The sequence below is a fragment of the Protopterus annectens genome, chromosome 5.part0, assembly GCF_019279795.1.
Source record: "Protopterus annectens isolate FY-2018-M chromosome 5.part0, PAN1.0, whole genome shotgun sequence".
In the NCBI taxonomy this organism is placed as follows: domain Eukaryota; kingdom Metazoa; phylum Chordata; order Ceratodontiformes; family Protopteridae; genus Protopterus; species Protopterus annectens.
Window position 1 is genome coordinate 1836719442 of NC_056735.1, and position 25023 is coordinate 1836744464.

A 25023-nucleotide genomic window follows, 5' to 3' on the forward strand; every position below is an offset into this window, starting at 1 on the left:
CCAGAGTGTGGTATCGTGTCAAAGGCTTTAGCCAAGTCCAAGTAGGCAGTGTGGACAGCCTTGCCCTCATCGATGGCACTAGTGACTGTCTCGAAGAAGTCAACCAGGTTTAAGAGGCAGGATCTGCCTTTTACAAAACCGAACTGGGTGGGATCAAGGGTCTGCAGATCCCCAATGTCGCCATTTATGAGTTCCATGATGATTCTTTCCATAGCCTTGCAGACCAGGCTGGTCAAACTTATGGGGCGGTAGTTACCAGGGTCAGTAGAATTTCCCCCTTTGTGGAGTGGGACCACTGTTGCTGTGTGCCAGTGTTCAGGTACATATCCTGTAGTGAGGCTAAGATTGAATAGCGTTCTTAGGTGTGGGTTTAGTTCATCTTGAAGTGCACGTAACACGCAACCGGGGATACCATCGGGTCCCATAGATGCTGTGTTTTTTGCTTTGTTGAGTGCTGATTTCACCTGTATGTCTGTGATGACAGGTAGGTTACATTCAGCAGGGATAATTACTTCATCTTTAGGGGGTGAGGGAGGGAGAAATTTGCACTGAACCTATCTGCCAGAATATTGGCAATGTCGGTAGGGTCAGTGAATTTTTGTCGTTGTGTACTAACTCAGAGCATATCTGAGAATTTCCTCCCAAGGTTCTGACATAATTGAAGAAGGCCTTGTGATTGTCTTTGGTATCCTTGGCAATCTTTTTCTCAAAGTTTGCTTTAGATGTTTTTATGAGAGAACGTAGTTTTTACTTGTGCTGATCAGGGAAGCCTTTCCCTTGTGGGATTTGGCTTTGTCCTGCAGTAGCTTCCTTCTTTGTTGTACAGTTTGTTTATAGCCGGGTCCACCAAACCGGGCGTTTTCCTTGGTGGAGAGGGTCTTGGTTTTAGTTGGGATTGCTTGATCCATGCATTCTTGGAGATGTCCGTAGAAGGCTTTTGTGAAGGATTCAGCATTTTGGGATGTGGTTTCCATTAACCCAGTAGGCTTAAAGGATATCATTTCTGACTTAAGGAGCAAAGTCAGCTTTTGAAAAGTTTTTCACTGTAGTCTTTTGTTCTGGGGTGGGGTGGGATATGTACATCTAACGTGATCAGTTTATGATCAGATCTTACTAGTGAGGGGTTTATATCCGTGCGGAGCATTTGGACCCCATGTTTGTGATAATCAGGTCAAGTATATTATCTCTCCTCGTAGGAGAAGTGACCAGTTGCTCCATAGCATTTGAGTTAATGAATTCCAGGAATCTTTGGGCTAGGGTGTTAGGGCTAGAATAGTGGGCCCAGTCTATGTTGGGGTAGTTGAAGTCACCCAATATGATGGTGTTTGGTGTGACATTCATATCCTCCAGTGTTTTCAGGAATGCTTGATGGGATTCCTGGGATTGGGAGGGTGTTCTATAACATGCGACCAGTTGTATGGCAGTTTTGCCTATGGTGAGTAAACTTGTATGGTTTCTGATGCTTCATGGGTAGCCACCAATCGAGAGGTGTAGGTGTCCTTTATGAAAATGGACACTCCCCTCCTTTGTGGTTCGGCCTGGAACTTGAGGCAAAGCATGATATGAGGTATAGCCTGGTAGCGCTGGAGTGCTCTCAGGAGCCTTGAACCAGGTTTCAGTTACTGCACAGACATCGATGTTTTCCATACTGAGAAGTGCTTCGAGTGCCTGCATCTTGAGATTTAGACTTCTGGCGTTGAGCAGCATTACCCTTAATTTTTTGCCATTTTTGTTTTTATGGAGGTTGATTTGTCTTTTGAGCATTGCCTAAAAAGGCACTATGGGGGTGGCAAGAGCCTTGGCCAGTATCCGGAAGCCCAGTGGTGACAGGTGCAAGCCATCCCTTGCGAAGCAACGTGGCCTGCCCAGCATGTCATCCCAGGCTGACAGACATTGGATCCCCCTAGAATGACACCAGTGATTAAGCCAATTGTTAAAACTGATCATTTTGTCTTTGTACTGAGGCATCATTCTTGGTGAAGGCAGGATTCTGCTCAGGGTCAGGGTCATACCAGTCTGGGCTACATAATCGGAGAGCTCCTCAATGTCTCTTTTCATGTAGTCCAGGGAGGTACGTCTCAGGTCATTCACACCAGCATGGACAATGACTGCATCATGGGGATGATGTGGGATGACAGAATATAAGTCACAAACATCTATAGTGACCAAAATATATTTAGTCTGAAAGGGAACATCTCCCAATTTTTTAAGAAAATCCCACAAATCTTTACAAATCTGAGGCACTGACCCCACTGAGGACTTTAACCAATAATCAATAAATTTTGAAAAATAATATGTCTTGTACCTGTTCCCTGTTTAAAATCAATATTAGATGAGGTAACCTATAAGAGGACAAGTGGGGTATACCTACCTTTGTTATGCAATAACAATGGGGATGTATTGAACAGTGAAATTAGGAACAGTCATTGTGTTCCTGAAGGTAATTTTGGTGAAATACATGGGCATAGAAGTATGAACTTTAACAGGGCCTTTATAGGTACTTTTTCTTTAGATAGCTACGAATTGGCTGCCATTTTGAGAAATAATTGGTTGTTGATATCTACTAACCCTCAACTGAGTAACGTATTGGGGGAGAGACCAACAGTGATTTATAGGAAAGATCTTTGTTTTAAACAACTGTTGGAGAATAAACAGGAAAAATAGGAACTGTGGGGGTGCATTGGTTGGAATGCGGGGAATGTTTAAGTGCAGTTGTTGTAAAATGTTTTCCTGCATTCTGGTAGGGGGCCAGTTCATTCTTAATGGCTTTAAGATCATTATTAAAGGAAAGTAGAACTGTAACACAAAGTGGGCTATATATGCTGCCAGCTGTCTAGACTGTTTGGCATATTATATTGGAAAAACTATTAGAGTGAAAGAAAGGTTTTATGAACATGAGAGAGACATTAAAAATAAAAGATACAAATGCACTTTATAGACATGTAGAGAAAAATGCTGGACATAGATGTGGATATTTTGTGATTGACCAACTCAAAACTCTTTTAGACCCCATTTTCAAGATAGAAATGAACAGGGAGGGGGTGTTAACAACAGGGTTTTGGATGAACTGGACTCTTTTTCAGAGCCTATTGAACCTTTTTTAGGTCCCAGGAGATCAGAACGTCTGGCAAGCAAGGCCCGAATCCCCTCAGACCCAGGCCTTCCAATGAATTCATATGGGAACAATTATGGATGGAAAAATATGGGGAGGAAGGGCAGATAAACAACATTACACAAGACACCAATGGTATAGTTTTTGAATATAAAGGTTTCAAAATTTTTAATTATATATCTACAGAGTTGGAGAAAAAACATTTTGACTTATGTTCGAAGGGATTCAAGTTTGTTAGATCAAAGTATGGGGATTTAGCCCACATTTTAGTGGAACTGAAGTTAGACCTTAGAAAATTAAATCTCAAATTAATTCATAAAAAACAGTGGATGAAAGTTCCACTTTAAATAAAGGATTGGTTAGGAACAGCACCTACAACCCCCCTTTGCATCCAGCTAAATATACATTTGAGAATATAGTTACGAAAGAGATTTATGAGGCATATATGAAAAATAGAAAGGAAAGGCAACATCACAATTTGAATAAGGAAGAAGAGGGTTTGCTAGAGGCCTTAAAAGCACAAAACAACATCAGAATTATGAAGCCGGACAAAGGTGGGGGAGTGGTTTTGTATAACCATGAGGAATATAATAATGTTCTAACTAACATCCTGATGGATTTGAATACCTACACTTTAGTGTCACACAATGAGATACAAATAGCCTACAGGAGGATTGACTCCCTTTTGGATGAATATTTGATTGAAAATAGAGTTGAGAAAATGACATACCATTATTTGAGGCAATTACATCCAATTATTCCACAATTTTTTGGAGTACCAAAAGTTCATAAATCCATTTTAGAGCCCCCATTTAGGCCAATAGTCTCAGCAAAAAATTCTAAAACCCATCCCTTAGCAGTCTATATTGATAAAACTATTAAAAATATAGTTGTAAAGCAAGAACATTTGATTAAGGATTCTTGGGATTTTCTTGGTAAAATAAACAATGACCTGTGGTCTGAAGAATGTAAATTTTTAACCATAGATGTAAAGGATTTATTTACATGTATTCCCAGATTGGAGGGTTTTGAATTTTTTGAAGAAAGTATTCATAAGCATCTACATGTACCCCATGACCAAAAATGATTGATACTGGAACTTATGGAGGTCGTACTAAACAATAATTATATTGGCTTTCAAGGAGAGTACTATAGACAAGTTAGTGGCGTAGCTATGGGGGCAGCTTGTGCCCCCATTTACGCCAATTTGGTGATGTTAGAATGGGAAGAAAGACACATATTAAAAAGTAGATATAGGAAGTAAATTAAGTGTTATTTCAGATTTTTGGATGACATTTTTGTGATTTGGGAAGGGTCAAAAGAAAATATGGAGGAATTTATTCATTATTTAAACCATACCACTGATTTCCTTTCATTCACACATAATGTTGAAGACCAGAGTATAAATTATTTGGACATCACCATCAGCAAAGTACCACAGGGTTTTAAGTCCAGGATCTTTCGTAAGAATACATGGTGCAATAGTTATTTGCACCATGACAGTTTTCACCCATTTCACCAAAAAAGAAGCCTCATTAAGGGACAGGCTGTTAGGATAGCGAGGATGACATCTGATTATCAGGACCTATTATACGAATTTAATTTCTTGGGTGAAAAGTTTGTAGAGAGAGGATACCCAAGAGAAATGGTTGGTAAAATTTTGGAGAAAGTCTATAATGGTTGGGGGACTAAATATAAGGCCTTATTAGGTCAACCTTTCACAAAAGTAGTAGAACCTGAGAAAGAGACAAGAAACTTTTTAGGGGCATGTGTTACTGAATATAATGGGTTTTCTGACTTGTTTACAAAAATAGTGGAAACTAATTGGTCCATACTAAAAACCAACAAAGAAGTTTATGAGGTGGTGGGTAATAGACCTCATTTTACATATAAGACAGGAATTAATTTTAAAAGGTTGCTTGAGAAGGGTAATAATTTAGATAATATCAAAAAAGCAACCAGTTCATGTGGTAGGTGTGGGCAATGTTCACATATTTTCAAAGAAGAATTTATCAAATTGAAAAATGGTTTAGGTAGTACAGTTAAATTTTGTAGGGGTAATTGTCAAACCAAGATGTTGGTATATTTGGCTATTTGCACAAAGTGTTCATCATTTTACGTAGGAAAAACTGAAAGGGCACTGAAAGATAGAATATATGAACACATATACGACATTAGAAATAGAAAAAAAAAACAGTGCCCTTTACAAACATTCAGTTCTTTGTACTTCATTTAGTGGTTTCAAGTTTGGGATTATTGACTTGGTTAAAAACAGCCCCAGAGGAGGTGACATGAGGAATATATTACTCAATAGCGAACTTAGATGGCAATTGAGGCTGAAGGCTAATATTAGTCCAGGCCTGAATGAATACATTAGTATTAAGGCTATTTTAGCAGAGAGAGCAGGTAGAGTGTGATTTCACTGTTGTAGTTTACAGCATTTTAGTGTATAAAGAGCTACATTAAATATCAAAAAAATATAATCAAGATTAAAGTTTTATTTTTAAATAATGATTGTTTTACACAATTTTTTATATCACTTTTTAATTCCATTAAAGGATTTTCTAAACTTTTGATGTTTGTGATGCTGGGTATAACAATCAAAGAGCCAGAAACCACTTGGTGGTGGAGCTTTAAAATTTTAAAATTTTGTTTATTAGTTAATTAGATCAATTAAGGCATTTTATATAAATTAAGAGTGGCACCAGTACTGCTTTATCTGAAGAAGTCTCATTTTGTAGACGAAAGCGCTCATTTGTTGTTGGATTTAAATAAAAGAACTGAAGATTCATCTCACTGGTGGCCTGGAACCTTTTTTGCTTCACTTCTCCAATCTAAACTAGTAACAAGGAAACAGAGTTGAAAGCCGGTAAAAAAGATTTAATGTTCACAAACAGCAGTTACACTGTAAAATCGCACACTAAAAAGAGTTTAGCGCTTTCATCCATCAGGACATCTTCAGAACTAAGAAACAGCCCAACCAGAGCACTTAAATACCAATTAAAATTCAATAAAAAAATCATATGACCACTTAAACAATTAATACTAATGTTTTAAACTAAAAAACATAAAAAAACATAGCACATCCCTATGTTATAAATACACTAACATTCTAAATTCTTTAAAAATAAAACAGATGAAATGGAACACATATCATTTAGCCCAGGTTCATTTAAAGCATTGAGCCTGAGCTGCCATTTCAGTTCTCTAACTAGTAAATGTTCCTCAATGATTAAACCCTTACCATCCTTCTTGAGTTGGTCAATCACAAAATATCCACATCTATATCCAGGATTTTTCTCTACATGTCTATAAAGTGCATTTGTATCTTTTTATATTTTTAATGTCTCTCTCATGTTCATACAACCTTTCTTTCACTCTCCTGATAGTTTTCCCTATATGATATGCCAAACAGTCTAGGCAGCTGGCGGCATATATAGCCCACTTTTTGTTACAGTTGTACTTTACTTTAATAATGATCTTAAAGCCATTAAGAATGAACTGGCCCCCTACTAGAATACAGGAACACATTTTACAACAACCACACTTAAACATTCCCTGCATTCCAACCAAGGCACCCCCACAGTTCCTATTTTTCTGTTTATTCTCCAACAGTTGTTTAAAACAAAGATCTTTCCTGTAAATCACTGTTGGTCTCTCCCACAATACTTTACTCAGTTGAGGGTTAGTAATATCAACAACCAATTATTTCTCAAAATGGCAGCCAATTCATAGCTATCTAAAGAAAAAGTACCTAGAAAGGCCCTGTTAAAGTTCATACTTCTATGCCCATATATTTCACCAACAATACCTTCAGGAGCACAACTACTGTTCCTAATTTCACTGTTCAATACATCCCCATTGTTACTGCATAACAAAGGTAGGTATACCCCACTTGTCCTCTTATAGGTTACCTCATCTAATATTAATTTTAAAAATCCTTGGGGTACCCTCGCTTAATAAACATATCCAATAATATTTGACATTCATCAAGAAAAGTCCCCTCATCCGAAATCATTCTTGCCAATCTAACCAAGTGGCCTTTCACCACAGATTTCTTTTGACAATAGGGGTGATGGCTATCAAAATGTAAATAGCTATTAGAAAAAGTACTTTTCTGAAAGATATTAGATACAAAACAATTCCTATTAGAATCCTATATAATCCTTACATCTAAATATGAAATGCTTGACTCACTATAATCATGAACAAACTTTAGAAATGGTGTAGTAGAATTAATATACTGAAAAAAAATATCAAGTTTTTCCTTACTTTCTTTCCAAACGATAAATATATCATCAAAAAGTGGGTGTAGAAAGCAAATCCTGTGTTAAACAGGTAATTAAACACAAATTGATTTTCCAAATAACTCATAACTAGATTTGTGATACTGGGGACACATGCTGCCCCCATAGCTACACCCTTCTTTTGTCTAAAAAGTTGTCCTTCAAAATACAAAAAAATTATTCGACAACACCGTCTCCATTAAAGCACTGATGGTATTTATGCGATCCTTTAACAGAATACCAATATCAGCCAAGGCATTTTCAAACCATCTAAGGACAGTCTCATGTGGGATGACAGAATATAAGTCACAAACATCTATAGTGACCAAAATATATTTAGTCTGAAAGGGAACATCTCCCAATTTTTTAAGAAACTCCCACAAATCTTTACAAATCTGAGGCACTGACCCCACTGAGGACTTTAACCAATAATCAATAAATTTTGAAAAATAATATGTCTTGTACCTGTTTCCTGTTTAAAATCAATATTAGATGAGGTAACCTATAAGAGGAGAAGTGGGGTATACCTACCTTTGTTATGCAATAACAATGGGGATGTATTGAACAGTGAAATTAGGAACAGTCGTGTTCCTGATGGTAATTTTGGTGAAATATATGGGCATAGAAGTATGAACTTTAACAGGGCCTTTATAGGTACTTTTTCTTTAGATAGCTGTGAACTGGCTGCCATTTTGAGAAATAATTGGTTGTTGATATCTACTAACCCTCAACTGAGTAACGTATTGGGGGAGAGACCAACAGTGATTTATAGGAAAGATCTTTGTTTTAAACAACTGTTGGAGAATAAACAGGAAAAATAGGAACTGTGGGGGTGCATTGGTTGGAATGTGGGGAATGTTTAAGTGCAGTTGTTGTAAAATGTTTTCCTGCATTCTAGTAGGGGGCCAGTTCATTCTTAATGGCTTTAAGATCATTATTAAAGGAAAGTAGAACTGTAACACAAAGTGGGCTATATATGCTGCCAGCTGTCTAGACTGTTTGGCATATTATATTGGAAAAACTATTAGAGTGAAAGAAAGGTTTTATGAACATGAGAGAGACATTAAAAATAAAAGATACAAATGCACTTTATAGACATGTAGAGAAAAATCCTGGACATAGATGTGGATATTTTGTGATTGACCAACTCAAAAAGGATGATAGGGATTTAATCACTGAGGAACATTTACTAGTTAGAGAACTGAAATGGCAGCTCAGGCTCAATGCTTTAAATGAACCTGGGCTAAATGATTTGTGTTCCATTTCATAGTGTATTTATAACATAGGGATGTGCTACATTTTAATGTTTTTTAGTTTAAAACATTAGTATTAATTGTTTCAGTGGTCACGTGATTTTTTAATTGAATTTTAATTGGTATTTAAGTGCTCTGGTTGGGCTGTTTCTTAGTTCTGAAGATATCCTGATGGATGAAAGTGCTAAACTCTTTTTAGTGTGTGATTTTACAGTGTAACTGTTGTTTGTGAACATTAAAGCTTTTAAACTCCTCCTAATGATTAAATAACAGTCAGGCAGAATTCCCGATTTTAATACCAAAAGGACATTCTTTAATCTAGTTACTAATCCATAAAATAAAAAGGTACTGATTTTTTATGAAAGCTGGAGTATTTAGCATTGTACCATGAGAGACTGAGTCACATTTGTCCAGGTCTAAGCAAATTGTATCCATGCAGGTCTCATTATAAATAGCCTCAATAAAAGGTTTATAACTTATAAAGCTGCAACCTCAGAAAATTCGTTTTGACACAACCATAGAAAAAAAGTGTTCAGCGAGATCAAAACGCAACTCGCCACCACTCGTAACAATGATGCCAACAGCAATTTGTAAATAACGTTACCAACTGTAACCTCCAAACACCACGATGTAACAACCAAACACCACGATGTAACAGAAAAATTTAATAAGGTTAAGCGCTTTCACTCGCGTATAGCGAGCTTCATCAGAACAATGATACAACTCATAAAAACCATTTAAATAGCCATGTTTGGCGCCAAATTTTCTTAAAGCTGTATGTGTATAATATCTGACATATCTGCATATATATTCGTTAAAAAATGCTAAAATTGCATATTTATGTTTTAAAAATCTCTGAATTAACAATTATTAAAAATAAATAAATAAATGCATTTCTTTATTTGTGAATGTTTTAACTGTCTAACTCCAATATAGGTTTAACAGAAATAAATTCATTCAATCCTGGTGGTGTCATAGCATCAGTTAATAATTGCCACCAATATTCCCTATAAGCCAAAAATTTCTTAATGTTACCTCCTCGAGGATTCATTGTAACAATTTCTACTATACCAAATTTAAAACTATGTTCATCACCATGATTCATAATGTGCTTAAAAAGTGCATTCTTTGTGTCCTTAGTCCTGATACTATATAAATGTGAGTAAATTCTTTTTTTGAATTTTCTTTCCGTCTTTCCTATGTAAAAAGATGGACATATAGTACATTTTGCGAGATAAACAAGCATACTAGTATTGCAATTGCCATGTTGGAACTTTATTTTTGTTTTATTAATGTTGTTCAATATGATGTATTTTTCCTCATTTATCGCATAGCATTGATGACATGCTCCACATTTGACAGTATGTCCTAGTTCCCTACTCAGAACTTTTGAACCATGTTCCAGTAATTTTTTTAAATTACTGCCCATTTTGTACACGAATGAAGGTTTTGAGCCTAAAACATCAATAATTTCTTGATCTGTTAAGAAAATATGCCAATTCCTATTCATAATAGCTTTTATTTTATTGCTGTAAGGGCCAAATTCCACTATACAAGATCTTTTATATGTATTATTTTCCTTCTCTTTATCTTTTATACTTTTGTTTGACATTTCCAGGTTTTGTTTCATGTTCAGGCCCAATAAGGGTATATATTTCTTTCCCCATTCTCTTATAACATGTGAATTGACATCTTCCATCATGTCATAATCATAACCCCGTTCCTTAAATAAATTATTAATGTATTTTACCTCATCTAACATATCAGTGTAATTTGATGTCATTTTTATCGCTCTAATACACTGCCCCTTGTAAATATTGTATTTCACTTTCCATGGGTGATTACTACCAAAATCTAAGTAGGAATTAGTAAATGTAGCTTTTCTATGAATATTAGATTTAAAGCTATTACCCTCACTCGTAATATACGTATCCAAATAGGCCACACCAAATAACCATTGGTTGGAATGTGGGGAATGTTTAAGTGCAGTTGTTGTAAAATGTTTTCCTGCATTCTAGTAGGGGGCCAGTTCATTCTTAATGGCTTTAAGATCATTATTAAAGGAAAGTAGAACTGTAACACAAAGTGGGCTATATATGCTGCCAGCTGTCTAGACTGTTTGGCATATTATATTGGAAAAACTATTAGAGTGAAAGAAAGGTTTTATGAACATGAGAGAGACATTAAAAATAAAAGATACAAATGCACTTTATAGACATGTAGAGAAAAATCCTGGACATAGATGTGGATATTTTGTGATTGACCAACTCAAAAAGGATGATAGGGATTTAATCACTGAGGAACATTTACTAGTTAGAGAACTGAAATGGCAGCTCAGGCTCAATGCTTTAAATGAACCTGGGCTAAATGATTTGTGTTCCATTTCATAGTGTATTTATAACATAGGGATGTGCTACATTTTAATGTTTTTTAGTTTAAAACATTAGTATTAATTGTTTCAGTGGTCACGTGATTTTTTAATTGAATTTTAATTGGTATTTAAGTGCTCTGGTTGGGCAGTTTCTTAGTTCTGAAGATGTCCTGATGGATGAAAGCGCTAAACTCTTTTTAGTGTGTGATTTTACAGTGTAACTGTTGTTTGTGAACATTAAAGCTTTTAAACTCCTCCTAATGATTAAGGTAGAATTCCCGATTTTAATACCAAAAGGACATTCTTTAATCTAGTTACTAATCCATAAAATAAAAAGGTACTGATTTTTTATGAAAGCTGGAGTATTTAGCATTGTACCATGAGAGACTGAGTCACTTTTGTCCAGGTCTAAGCAAATTGTATCCTTGCAGGTCTAATTATAAATAGCCTCAATAAAAGGTTTATAACTTATAAAGCTGGATATACATGTTTGATCACTTATGAACCTATGTTAAGCAATATCGACCTCCACATATGATAACATGTGTCCCGGTAATGTGTATTCATAAAATTTACCAAGTAGAGCAGTGAGACCTATTAGCTTGTATGTGTGAAGACTGGTGGCATCACCTCCCCTGTAAACTGGAATAACTTAGCCCACTTTCTAGAATTCAGGGACAACTAGTATTTAAGTTTAGGTAAAAAAAAAATAACAAACTAAACATTTAATAATAGATTCGCTGACTGACAGAGGGATGAATTATTCAGACTGTCAGGACCTACTGCTGAATCTTTTTATATATTTATTTATTTTACACAATTGTTGAATTTACTCCGATAATATACTTGGGCACTCTTGACTTTAGTAACTACTATGGTCTCAGTCATGGAAACATGACTGTAATCATTACTGGAAAATATTTTTGCTGGTGGCTGTATGACTCTGCTGCAGTCAGTTACAATTTAGCCTCATTCTCTAATAACCAATTTATTTTCAATTTCATTAAAAACAACCTAAAAAACATTTTGAATAAAAAAAAAAAGCTTTCTTGGTTTTAGTCATACGAATCACTAAATTATATTTGCAACATGTCCTGGCTTTTCTTACTTTGGATTTCAGCACAATGTTACCCTTTTTATATATTTTCCTGTTTTGATTTAAAGAGAATTTCTGAAGTATATCCCAGTGATGTCTCTTTTCTTCCAGTTTTTGAAGCGTTTTCTTCCACCAAACAGAAATGGTTTTGTTATCCTTTTGATTTTTCCCCGTAAGAATATATTTAATTATAGTATGCTCAATTTGTTTGCTAGAAACTTTTCCAAAAATGCTCCATGGTGAACAATTTCATGTTTAATCCAGCCTCATTCATTTAGTTCACACTTAAAACTGTTATAGTTTTTTCCTGATATTCTTTCAAATGAAAGGAGTACAATATTTTCCTTATTTTATTTTTTGATAACATTCAAGTATCACTGATATGATTTGATAAATCTAATATGAGAAACACACTACTGTCAAAACTGTAACTTTAAGATGAGATACATCAATGTGTACAATGCTATGATTAATTGTACAAAAACTTAATATTTTGGTACATCACTGCTCTGCTAAACATTTATAGTATCTTTGTCTTGCATCTTAGAAGATGTAAAAGAGTCCCACCTTATATGAAAAGCATCAAGATCTTTCAAAATAATCAAGAATGAACGTTTTGCATAGGCCAAGAACCTGAAATAAGGACAATGAAGATAATATTTAAAAATAATACTGATTTCCTTTTATAAGCAAATGATTTCATGAAGCACTGTGATTCTGCAGAAATTTATTATTTACAATGGTTGTTAGAGTATAAATACCAAAATGGAAATATAAAGCTCTTCCTACATGCATTCATGCATGGCTCCACAGCAAGTTAATTCAGTTTAATGTCTATCAGAACCATATAAAAGTCATCCACTGAGACTGTAAAAATGACATGGACTGACTAGTCTAACAAATTAGTGAACATATGAATCCCGTTCTTCACCTGAGTGCAGATGTACAACTACAGATTCTAAGTCTTTATGCTTCTGCAAGGTCATACCCTGTGGCAAGGCTAGATATACCTTGAATATCCGAGCCCTGACACAGGAGGTTGGAAGCTTGCTTTGTTAATCCTGGCAATGAAACATTACTTGAAAAGTATGTGATTGAAGTTGATGATCAAGGATGAAGAACATGGATGTGGTACTATTTCGACATGTCCTAAAAATGGAATCAGCATGAGAAATACAGTTTTCTATCATTCAGAAGGTAAGTGAAGTTAATTAGGCAAAACCTGCATAAGGTAAACACAAGCAGAAGAAGCACTATATTAACATGACATTATACTAACAGTCAGAAGAAACTGAGGCTATTCCTCCAATCTCCTTTGGTAGGCCTAATATCCCCTACAGTGGAGCTATGCCTTTCAGATAAGCAAGCTGCAAAACTGGCTGAAGATACAGGATGAAGGCAAAACTAATGTTCTTACTTACTCAAACTGAAGTCAGGCAGCACATTTCAGGCTGAATGAAGAATATCTACATGGCAGGACTCAGAAGAAATAATTTCCCTATAAGATGCAAGAAAATGTATAGATACTATGAATGATCAGCCTAACATTAATGTTAGAACTGACAGTGATTTACCATGCCAGCAGCTCTGGAACTTCATCTGTTGTTCTGATACCCATAGAATATATAACCAAATGGTTCTGTGCTGGACTATTAGAAGATTTTTTAGCTTTCCCTGCATACAAGGAATGCAAAGAACCTTGGACACATCAGTGGAGTATTAACATTATAAAGGACCAATAGCAGGTGCCTCTTGACTTTATGGCCACATAGAAATCAACTTTCATTTTTCTGTTCTGATCATGAGAAAGAGGTATTGCTCTTGAGAAAAAATGCCCACTAACAATTCAACATATGGTGGATTGCTTTACTAACTTGTTAGTCATTAATTTTTTTGACTAGATAGATATACTGATTACTGACCTTTTGCAGACATAGCCTTGGCAATAAACCAGTTAGACTAGTCATAGTTAGCTGCCTTGTGCTATAGTAAAGATGAGATCCCTTTAAACCAGACATGCTGCATAATACACATGCATTCAGGTCATTATACAAAGGTTGAAGGATGCATAAATGACAAGGTAGAAAGTAACCCACCTCATATGACTGAATATCCTGGCTATAACATATAATAGCTTGTTGCCCATCTTGTGCAGAATCCCATCAAAGATTATGTCCTCCTAGCTTGGCTTATCCCCACCATTATGAAGGAGGCAAGGACATTTTGAAGCACACATAGGGACTAGACGAGGCCCATCTGTTGTTGTAATACTGCTTCTGAACTACCAACAGAGCTAATTAAAAGGTAAAAATAAGGAAAACAGACATTAATGGGGAATTGCTGGCGTGTGTTTTAGGAATGTGTGAAAGCCATAACTGGACCTGCTAAGCTAGCTGACTACAGTTACAGTTTGTAGTTTACTATTTACATAAATATCACTTACCAAGATTCAGTAGCTGAAATGAGTCAGATGAGACTTTATAGGAGAAATAACATGCATCTAAATATTGACTTCTAATACAAAATCCTCTTTTGTCAATAGCCTCTGTTGCCCCTCTTTTTCTTTTATATATGTATATATAAATTCTAGTTTAGCTGCCTTTGCAGACCAGTTTAAGCACAGACAATTTCTTTTTTTATGCTTAAAATAACCTATCCTATTTGGTTACAGATGGGCTTTACCCATCCCATGATCGATAATTATATATATATATTACCCTAATGAGAAAAACTGGGATCATACCATAAATAATTTGAGGGGACCCATGCATGGGATAAAGAATTTAGGATCTGCCTCTGTCCATTAGTAGTACAAGGGCAATCCTGGGGTAAATTTTCTGCTTCCCATCCATAGATTGACGTTGTGCTTGAATATAGACAGGGATGAACTTTGTTTTATGTGGATGGGGAGTCTGTTCCATAGCAGAAGTATCTTCTGTGAGATATACCTATTCCTCCAAACCATTCTGATGATGTTGCAGAAGAGGTTAACATAACTAGATCAAGTATTTCTGATGAAATTTTTTCTTTCCGATGTGCAGTAAATCCATCAGTAATGGGTTGGAGGATGCCTGTGTATGCCAAACACAGGTCACCACTTAGCAGTCTGTAGGATACAGAGTATAGTGACAGGGGTTTTAATCTTTAATTTCTCCTAACATCTTTGCCTTCTCTAGTGAATCAAGCCATTGTATTATGTGACCAAAGTATTTTGGTTTTAGTTTTTTTATTAGATTTTCAGTGAACAGTCTGAATGTATTTCCTTAAGTATTTTCTGATATGAACCTCTTATAGTACATGAAATTCTCAAATTTTTATTTCCAACTCCACTGTTCAAAAGTATTGATTTTCCAGTGTGCAGCCTTACTTACAGTTCAGTTTCTACAGCCATATGTTAGTGGGAAACCCATCATTTTGCATTTATGGGCCTTGTTGATAATGTTATGTCTGTGCTCTTTAAAGATTTATCCATAGATTTTGTTCCAAGAAACAAGTATCTTTTGATTTTATGGCTGAAATAACAATCAGAGATGTTCTAGGCCAGGAAAATAACATCTGCCACTGCCTTCGCTTCTTCCCCATCTATCTGCAGAGAATTTATAGTGACATTTTTTTATTGAGCAAGCTAGCATCTGTGCTTTCTTCTTTCATCTTCATTAATAGGCTTTTCAGCTTTCCCTCATTTCAGCCATCAGAGTGATATTGTCTATTTATCTGTGATTGTTAATATTTCTCTTGACAACTTTGTTTCTGGCATCTAATTCATCTAATATATGTAGAGTGATAATATACAGTATAATCAGATTCTTTTCTCAATCTTGAACTAGTCGGTTATTCCATATTCACTTCTAGGTGTTGTTTCTGCAGGCAGATTCCTTAGGAGGCAAATAAGGTGACTCACTATTTACATTTCTCCAAATACTTGCCACAGTTTGTGGTGATCCACAAAGTCAAAGGCTTTAGACTAATCAAAAAAGAAATAAATACTTTTCTCTCCCTTGCTTATTTCATTATGCAGAGGATGTTGGAGGTTTGATCTCTTGTGCCTCCGCTAAAACTAGGTAATACATCTGGGCAGTTCTGTGTGTGTGTGTGTGTGTGTGTGTGTGTGTGTGTGTGTGTGTGTGTGTGTGTGTGTGTGTGTGTGTGTGTGTGTGTGTGTGTATATATATATATATATATATGTGTGTGTGTGTGTGTGTGTGTGTGTGTGTGTGTCTGTGTGTGTATATCTTGTGGGATCTTGACAAATGCTTATTACTATGTGAAACAAGTACAATTATTTGAAAATGTAAGCACTTTAGCATTACTCTTTTTTTGAGACTGGAATATAAATTGACCTTTTTCAATCCAATTGCTACTGCTGGATTTTTCAAATTTGTTATTATATTGTAAGCAACATTGTAACTGTATCTTTTTTCAGGACTTTAAGCAATTCACCTAATTCCCTCATTTCCTATAGTCTTGTTGTTAGGATGGCTTTGTTGGGCTAATTTGACTTCACTCTCCAGGATGTCTGGTACTAGATTAAAGAACATGATATTTTTTTAGAAGAGAATTGCTCTTCCTGTCACTGTTACTGTCTTGAAATTACCTTCAGCAAGGGATTTCCAGCTAGTTGTTTAAGTGGTTTGTGTTTTATAGGTCTCTTCTACTGTGTTTTTACATCAAGAAGACTGGGTGTATTCATCTTGTGGCAGGAGGTGTTTGCCTGATCTGTCTGACCTGGGAAATAAAGGACTCATAGTGTAACCATTTTATTGGCCAGAGGGCTCATTATTTAATTTTCTGGTTTTTCTGCTCTGCTCTAAATTTTGCATATTTGTGTGGGTTAGCAGTGCCCTGTACAGTAGCACCTAGAAACATTTTTTCTTTAGAATGATCCATACAATTAACCCATAAAGCAGCAATACAGTGCAGATACCTTATGTGCCAACAAGCTTAGAGCAGCTAGGTGGGCCTCGAGTGGCAATACCTACAAATTTAGTAGAATTCAGTACTGTGTAAACATTAAAGTTAGTAGAATTTAATACTGTTTAGCTTAATCTTCCCCAATAAAGCACCCTTATTAGTCTGCACAAACAAAGCGCCCTTAATAGTCTTCTAACTTAAATAAGCCACTCCCTTGTAGCTCACAAATCAAAGGACTGGACAGTACAGATATGAAATGTTCTAATTTCTCTGTAGCCAGCTTGGTGGATATGGACATCTTCAGACAATGCAGCAGTTGTCTTATGTTTACTGGCAACCATGTAATCCTTAAAGAATCAGACACCGTATATGAGAGAGGTAATTGCACAATGACACTGGAGGCTAAACTCTTGCATACAAGTCCACATCAGGTTGTCAAAACCATAAACACAACTCCCACCTCACATAGTACACAACATACACATAGACTAACATAAGCTGAAGCACGTAAAAGCAATCTTCCTAAACAATAAAACTCAACTAGACCACCTGCTGTCACTGCTTTGCCTTAGTAAGCCCAAAGGCACTCAGAAAAAACAACACCTAACACCACACGCACTGTCACTTGCAGTGGAGCCCCAAATATTAAGCCCCTAAACCAAGCAAACAAACTTTCCAGGACTCTCACCATAGGGACTCATTTGTAAGGTATAATGATGGCCCTCTAACTAGGCAGAACAAGGAAAAATATAACCGTTAGCCAGAATCCACCAAATTACACATGCACTCAAGCCATTATGCCACAGGTACCAGTATGATTCCATCACAATCCATGTGGGTGTAAGGGTGTAAATGACCTGAGATGTACCTCCCTGAAGTATATGAAGAGAGGCATTATGGAGCTTTCAGACTATGTATCTCAGGCTATCAGCCTGGCACTGAGCAATATATTACCATCACCCAGGATGATGCTACTATATGAGCAAAATGGTTGATTTCAACAACTGGCTATCTTTCTGGTGTCAGTTTAATGGGATTCAGTATTTGCCAGCTTGGGAGGACATGGCCAACAGACCATGTTGCTTTGCTAATGATGGACTGTACCTTTCCCTTCTACTTTTCAATACTGGCTAAGGCTTTGTCTGCTCCCATAGTGCCTTTTTCAGGCAATGCCAAATTGACAAACCTACTGACATAGCAAAATCAACTCAGCAGAACCCCAAGGTGTTATTACTTGATGCCAGGAGCCTAAATAAAAAAACACACTCTCTCCAAGCCCTCCTCACACTCGAGAATATAGATATCTTTGCAGTTACTGAGACATAGTTTAAAGCAGCAGGGAGTACCCTGGCAGTGTAAGGTTTCAGTGCCTTACACACTTTTAGACCAATAGCTATACAGACAAGGGCTAAAGGTGGACGTGTCTCGATATACATCAATAACAGTTATACCTCTAGGTTGGTTAAACAAGATGAAGTGCTGGAGTTCATCAAATCCTGTACCCTATCCTAGCAGCTCTAAGTCCCCCTCCATATCCCAAGAAGCTCACAATGCATACTTTAACCTACTGGAGACACTTACCATGCATCCTAACAACCTATTCATGGAAGACTTTATTTACCCCTCTATATATTAGAAAATCTACATGGCCTCAAATCTACAGGCACAGAGATTCCTAGACTTTATAAATAAAAACAACCTTGACCAATAGTTATTATACCCAGTAGAGGCTCTAACAAACTGCAACTCCTGCTCACAAATATGGGAGAATGATGCACCCCCCAATGTCTCATCCTCCCTGTTAAGGCCCATCTATAAATATGTCTCCTTTGAAATCAAAATCAACTTCATAATCCCATTAAAACTAGTAACAGTTAGGAACTATTCCAAGGCAAATTACCTTTTATTAAGTGAGGGTTTTTCAAAATGCAGTGCCCCTCCAAACCCAGAGAACACATCAGCCTATGCTGACTTGCCCTTGGAAACACTGTAAAACCATATCAATGGCTAAATTGATATTGCTGTACCTACCAGAAGTAAGCCCAGAACTTGTCCCAGAAAAAAAATGGTCTGCGGGCATCCAAAATTAAACAGGATATACAACAAAAGGAAAACAATTATGGCAAAAATCAGGAAGGGTAATTCCCATAGAGATAAAAACTCTTTCATCAAAGTAAATAGGCATCTAAGAGGGCTAATCAGGTCAAACAATTCCACCTTTGATGTTAAGATAGCTTCCTAGGTGAAAGATAGCCATAATGCCGTGTGCAGCTACAGTATGTCAGAAACCTTAATTGCAACACACAGCAATGTGCTGTACTGGTGATTAATCTTGCCACATTCACTGAGCCTGGTGATATAGTGAAACTGATAGTGGACAAATTCAGTTTCAACTTTACCTCCCCTCACCCCCAACCACACCCCCAATAATACTCTCAAACATAACCCCTCCAACTATAATTATGGAGCATTTACTGGCTGTACTCTTAAAGCAAAGAACATGTTGTCAATGGGCCCTGATGAAATCCCAGGATGCCTCCTGAATAGTCCAAAATACAACTTATCAGGTCTATATCATATAATCAAAAACACTTATTAGTCTAAACACTAATAAGCAAAAACCCTAAATGTCAAAGGAACGTTTCAGTGAAAACTTTCCCTAGGTTAAAAACTAGTTGGTCAACCCAGAGAACTACATAAACACCTCACCAAATAAAACCCATTCTAGTGGGGGGCTGTGCCCCCACAACCCCCCTAACTAAATATACCAACTCCAAGATTGCACTACAGTGGGGAAAAGGGCAAATCCCTGATGACGGCCAACTGGTTCTTTTTCCAGTGAAACGTTTCACTGAAATGTTCCTTCGATATTTAGACTTTTCACTTATTAGTGTTTAACTAATAAGCTCTCGACTATAGAATTTTCGATTATATGATATAGAATCCACTTATCAGGGACCCTGAAGTCATTATTTAGCTATGGTCTTAAAACAGACTTTGTGTCATGTAAATGGAGGACTGTGAGGATCATTCCCCTTCATAAGGGAGGACCTTCAACAGATCCTAGAAACTATAGACCCATTAGTCTGACCAGTCTTATTTGCAAAGTCATTGAAAGAATTATCATGGAAATTCTCAACAAGGACACAGGAGACCTCCAAACACTGGGACCATCCCAGTTTGGCTTAGTCAAAGAATGGTCATGCGTACTGAATCTGGTGGACTTCTTTGAAAAGGTCACTAAGGCAATGTATGAGGGGAAAACTGTGCATACTACCTACCTAGATTTGGCTAAGGCATTTGATACAATACCCCACTCAGGCATTGTTAACAAACTTACAGAACTAGGTATAAACCCCTTAATAACATGCTGGATAGCTGGCTGGCTCACTAATAGGACCCAGGAGGTTAGAATCAGTGAAGCCACCTCCACAAAGAGGCCAGTTGCCAGTTGTGTCCTCACAGGGCTCTGTGCTAGGCCCACTCCTCTTTGGCAACTACGTCTCAGATATCAAAGCCAATGAAGAAGGCCTCTGGCTAACCAAGTTTGCAAATGATTGCAAACTGGGAGCAGTCAATGAATTCCCCACAAGATGAGAACACCCTTCAGGAAGGTCTAATACAGACAAACACTTGGTGCCTAAGCCATGGTTTAAAACTGAATACAAAGAAAAGCATTATAGTACCTTTTGGGAAGTCTGCACCCTCAGTAACTACATCATCAATAAAACACCCTTAAAATTTGATTCACTAATCAATGTTCTGGGAACTCATGTAGATAGTTAACTAGCCTTCGATCAACATGTGTCCCAAGCAGTAAAAAAATCTTACCATGTTGCTGAACTTATAATCAAGGGCATGGCATCTAGGTCCAGAGAGGTCAACATACCACGGTACTCAACCTTCATCAGGCCCATCATATAGTATAATGCTCCCTTTAGTACACACCTGACCAGACACATGCAGCAATTGAAATGTCCACAAAGGTTCCTTTCAAAAAGAATACAGGGAGTAAACAGAATGTCCTACATCAGTTGCTTCAAAGCCCTGCCTCTTTACTCAGCATGATGCAGACTTCTAAGAAGTGATCTTTCCCTGGCATATAAGGCATATCTGGACCCTGTTTTGATGAATCTTTTGCAAATCCACAAAATAAACACTATCAGAACTACTAGAATAACATATCTAAATTTTGCTTACAACATAAATAGGACACATTGCAGAGATAGATACATTTTTCAGAGAATTTGCATTCTCTGGAACAGGCTCTCCATCCATGTGTAGCAGAGTGCTTCCCTGTCCTTAAGCGCAACTTGGACCTGTTAATCGGTAATTGGAAAGTCACCACTGGCTCCTATGTCTCTGATGGACAGAGGCAGTCAGTAAATCACCCCCTATTAATCAAAAATAAATCAAATTTGTGGGTCACATTTGGGTTGGTCATTAGCCTAGTCTTTCTTGTAGAATTCGTCTTTATATTCCTGCTATCTGTGTATCTTCTGCTTCTGCTATGTACCTTTTGTCTTTGTCTTTTAACAGGCCTATTTTTCACTTGGAATTTTAACTTAATGTTACCCATTTCTTGAAGAAATCTCTCATCTTTCCTATTCTGTTATTTTCTTTTACTTCTTTTACACTGGTCATTTAAATGCACCTACTTATCTTTTCATGCCAGATTCTCAAAGTTTGCAGTCAGTTTGACACATTCACCATATCCATTGCCTTTTTCCCTTCCTCTTTCCTTGGCCTCTTTTAAAACGTCTACAGTCAGCAATTTTGTCTTCTTAATCCTCTATGTATTTGAAAATTATTTTGCTGCTACCTCCTGGACAATAGCAGATTGCCTATCCCATTTTTGCATTTCTCTTTCTTCTCCTGTTAAATATTAAGCATTAAATATTTAAGCAATAACCCATGCCTGGGTGTGGGTAATGCTGGATTTACCCATGGTTGGTGTGGTTTGGTCATGAGGACGAAGCCCGAGTGGCCAAACAAAGACAATCGTGGGTAAATCCAGCAATACCCACATCCAGAAGTGGGTTATTGCTATTATACATAGACATTATTTAAAAAAAAATACTTTTCTTAAATATTGGCATTGTATAATGCCTCCTTGCTGCCCTTCGGCAGCTGTGCAGTATTCTGCTGCAGTTCTGATGTACTGTGCATGCGTATGGTTATGCAGTACATCAGGACTGTGTGTGGAAGCAACGGAGAAAGGAAGATCTCCGTTGCTTTTAAAAACTTGTCTCACTATGTTAAAAGAGTTAAAATAGCGAGATAGCTTTAAAAAAAAGCAACAGAGATTTTCCTTTCTCCGTTGCTTTTTTTAAATCTGTTTCACTATGTTAAATGAGTTTAACATAGCGAGGCAGCTTTAAAAAAGCAACGGAGAAAGGAAGATCTCCGTTGCTTTTTTTTATGATATCTCGCTATGTTAAACTCATTTAACATAGCAAGATAACAGCAACGGAGCTCTTCAGTTCTCCATTGCTGTCAAAAAAAAAAAGACTTATACTAATGGAAAAATTCCGGGCGACCGGACCTTTTTCCATTAGTATAAGTCTTTGATTTACAATGTGCATGCTGACCAATCAGCGTGCACGTTTTGGAATATTAATGGGGGGGTTGTTGTATAATAACCAGTTTACTTCAGTGGGAGTTAGGACTGGGTATTCACGGATGTAGTCCCTGCCAGATAAGACACAGTGGGAGATTACTTATGACATTGAGGCTGTCACCACTGACTCCTGGCACAGAAGATGGAGCCAGAGCTGGGTGGGAACATGACTCAATGAGGCACCAGAGCATCGTCTCCATGTGCCTGTTGCAGGCATTCAGGCTCCTGTTTATGATATTCCTCACAATGTCTGGCACAGCAGATAGATGACACAGGTATCACCTCCACTCTCACTGCTACCAGTGGGCACCACTGTGCCAGCCACTGCTGTAGTGCTACCTGACGCAGGTGGTGCAAGTAAGGCAGAAGGAGTGGAGGCAACAGGGGTAGACTTGGACCCAGATCTGTTGGGTGCTTCAACTGGTGGTGGTAGTGGTGGACGTGCTGCTACTGCCCCTGTGGGCAGTGGGCCAGTTGTAGGTTACTGCGCTGCTGCATATAATAGTAAAACAGAGAGGAAAAAAAAAAATTATATATATATATATATATATATATATATATATATATATATATATAATAGCAACAAAGGAGGCGGAGGAAGAGAAAAGAAATAAAAACACAATGAAAACTGCATTCTAACTATTGTTGCAAATGATACAGTTAAACAGAATACATTTTGCAAAGCATTAAATAATCATGGATATAGGAAGCATTGTTACACTTATATTTATATGTGTGTGTATATAAAATATATATGTATGTAAGAGAGAATAGCAACAAAGGAGGCAGAGGAAGAGAAAGAAATAAAAACACAATGAACACTGCATTCTAACTATTGTTGCAAATGATACAGTTAAACAGAATACATTTTGCAAAGCATTAAATAATTATGGATGTAGGAAGCATTGTTACACTTTTATTTATATATGTGTGTATATAAATAAATAAAAATTAAAAAAAAATATATATATATATATATATATATATATATATAGGTCTACTTCATTTCACTAAAAGCTTATTTCACTGAAAGTTGCCTGTGCACAATTCACTGAAAGCTCATTTCACTGAAAACTCATTTGACTGAAACTCATTTCGTTGAAAGTTATATATGGCCTTTTCCCCACTGTAGTGCAATCCTGGAGTTAGTATATAACCTAAGTGGGGGTGTGGGAGCCAGAGCCCCCCACATGGGGTTGTGGGGTGCATAGCCCCCTACATAGTTTGGTTATATATTGTCTTCTGGAAAGAGTTATTCATTGAACTTATAAGCATCTATGGTTTTAAACATTTAAAAGAGGCTGTGCCCCCCACAACCCCCTTACTTTATATACTAACTCCAGGATCACACTGCAGTGTGGGGAAAGGCTATATATAACTTTCAACAAAATGAGTTTCAGTCAAATGAGTTTTCAGTAATATGAGCTTTCAGTGAATTGTGCGCAAGCAACTGAGTTTCAGTGAAATGAGCTTTCAGTGCAATGAAGTTGACCCATATATATATATATATATATATATATATATATATATATATTTATTTATTTATTTATATCCGTGTGTGTGTGTGCGTGTGCATGTGCGTGTGCGTGTGTGTGTGTGTGTTTATATATATATATATATATATATATATATATATATATATATATATATACCCTCTCCTCCTCCCAACAAATTCCAACACATGTGAGAGATGCAACCATATAGCCAAACTGGAGGCTAAGCTCTCTCAACTCAGTACTGGCATAACCAGTCAGGAGGAGAAGGAAACCACACTCACTACAATTCCAGTCTCACATAGACCTACCACGACAGCAAACCAAACACATAATCACACAAAAACATACTCAGAGGCTCTAAATAAAGATCTGCCAAAGCAGCAGAGACCTCCAAAGCAGACACCCAAGCAGCCGCTACCCCAAAACAAAACACATGCAACACATATCTCACAAAGCCAGTGTGACGAACAGTCTCAGCCCTTAAGACTAAACAACACACCTGATACACTTGTAATAGGTGACTCTATCGTCAGGCACACTGACGTCCCGCTCACCAGGTTGAACAAGGAGAGGGTCATGGTGAGCAGCCTGTCGGGCGCTAGGATCCGCCACATAACACAAGCACTCAGGTCACTCCAAGGCAAGTACAAATATGACTCAGTCATTGTCCATGCTGGTGTGAATGATCTGAGACGTACCTCCCTGGACTACATGAAAAGAGACATAAAGGAGCTCTCTGAGCATGTAGCCCAGGCTGGTATGACCCTGACCTTGAGTAGCATCTTACCCTCACCAAGATTGATGCCACAGTATGAAGACAAGATGATCAATTTCAACAACTGGCTTAAGTACTGGTGTCATTCAAAGGGATCAATGCC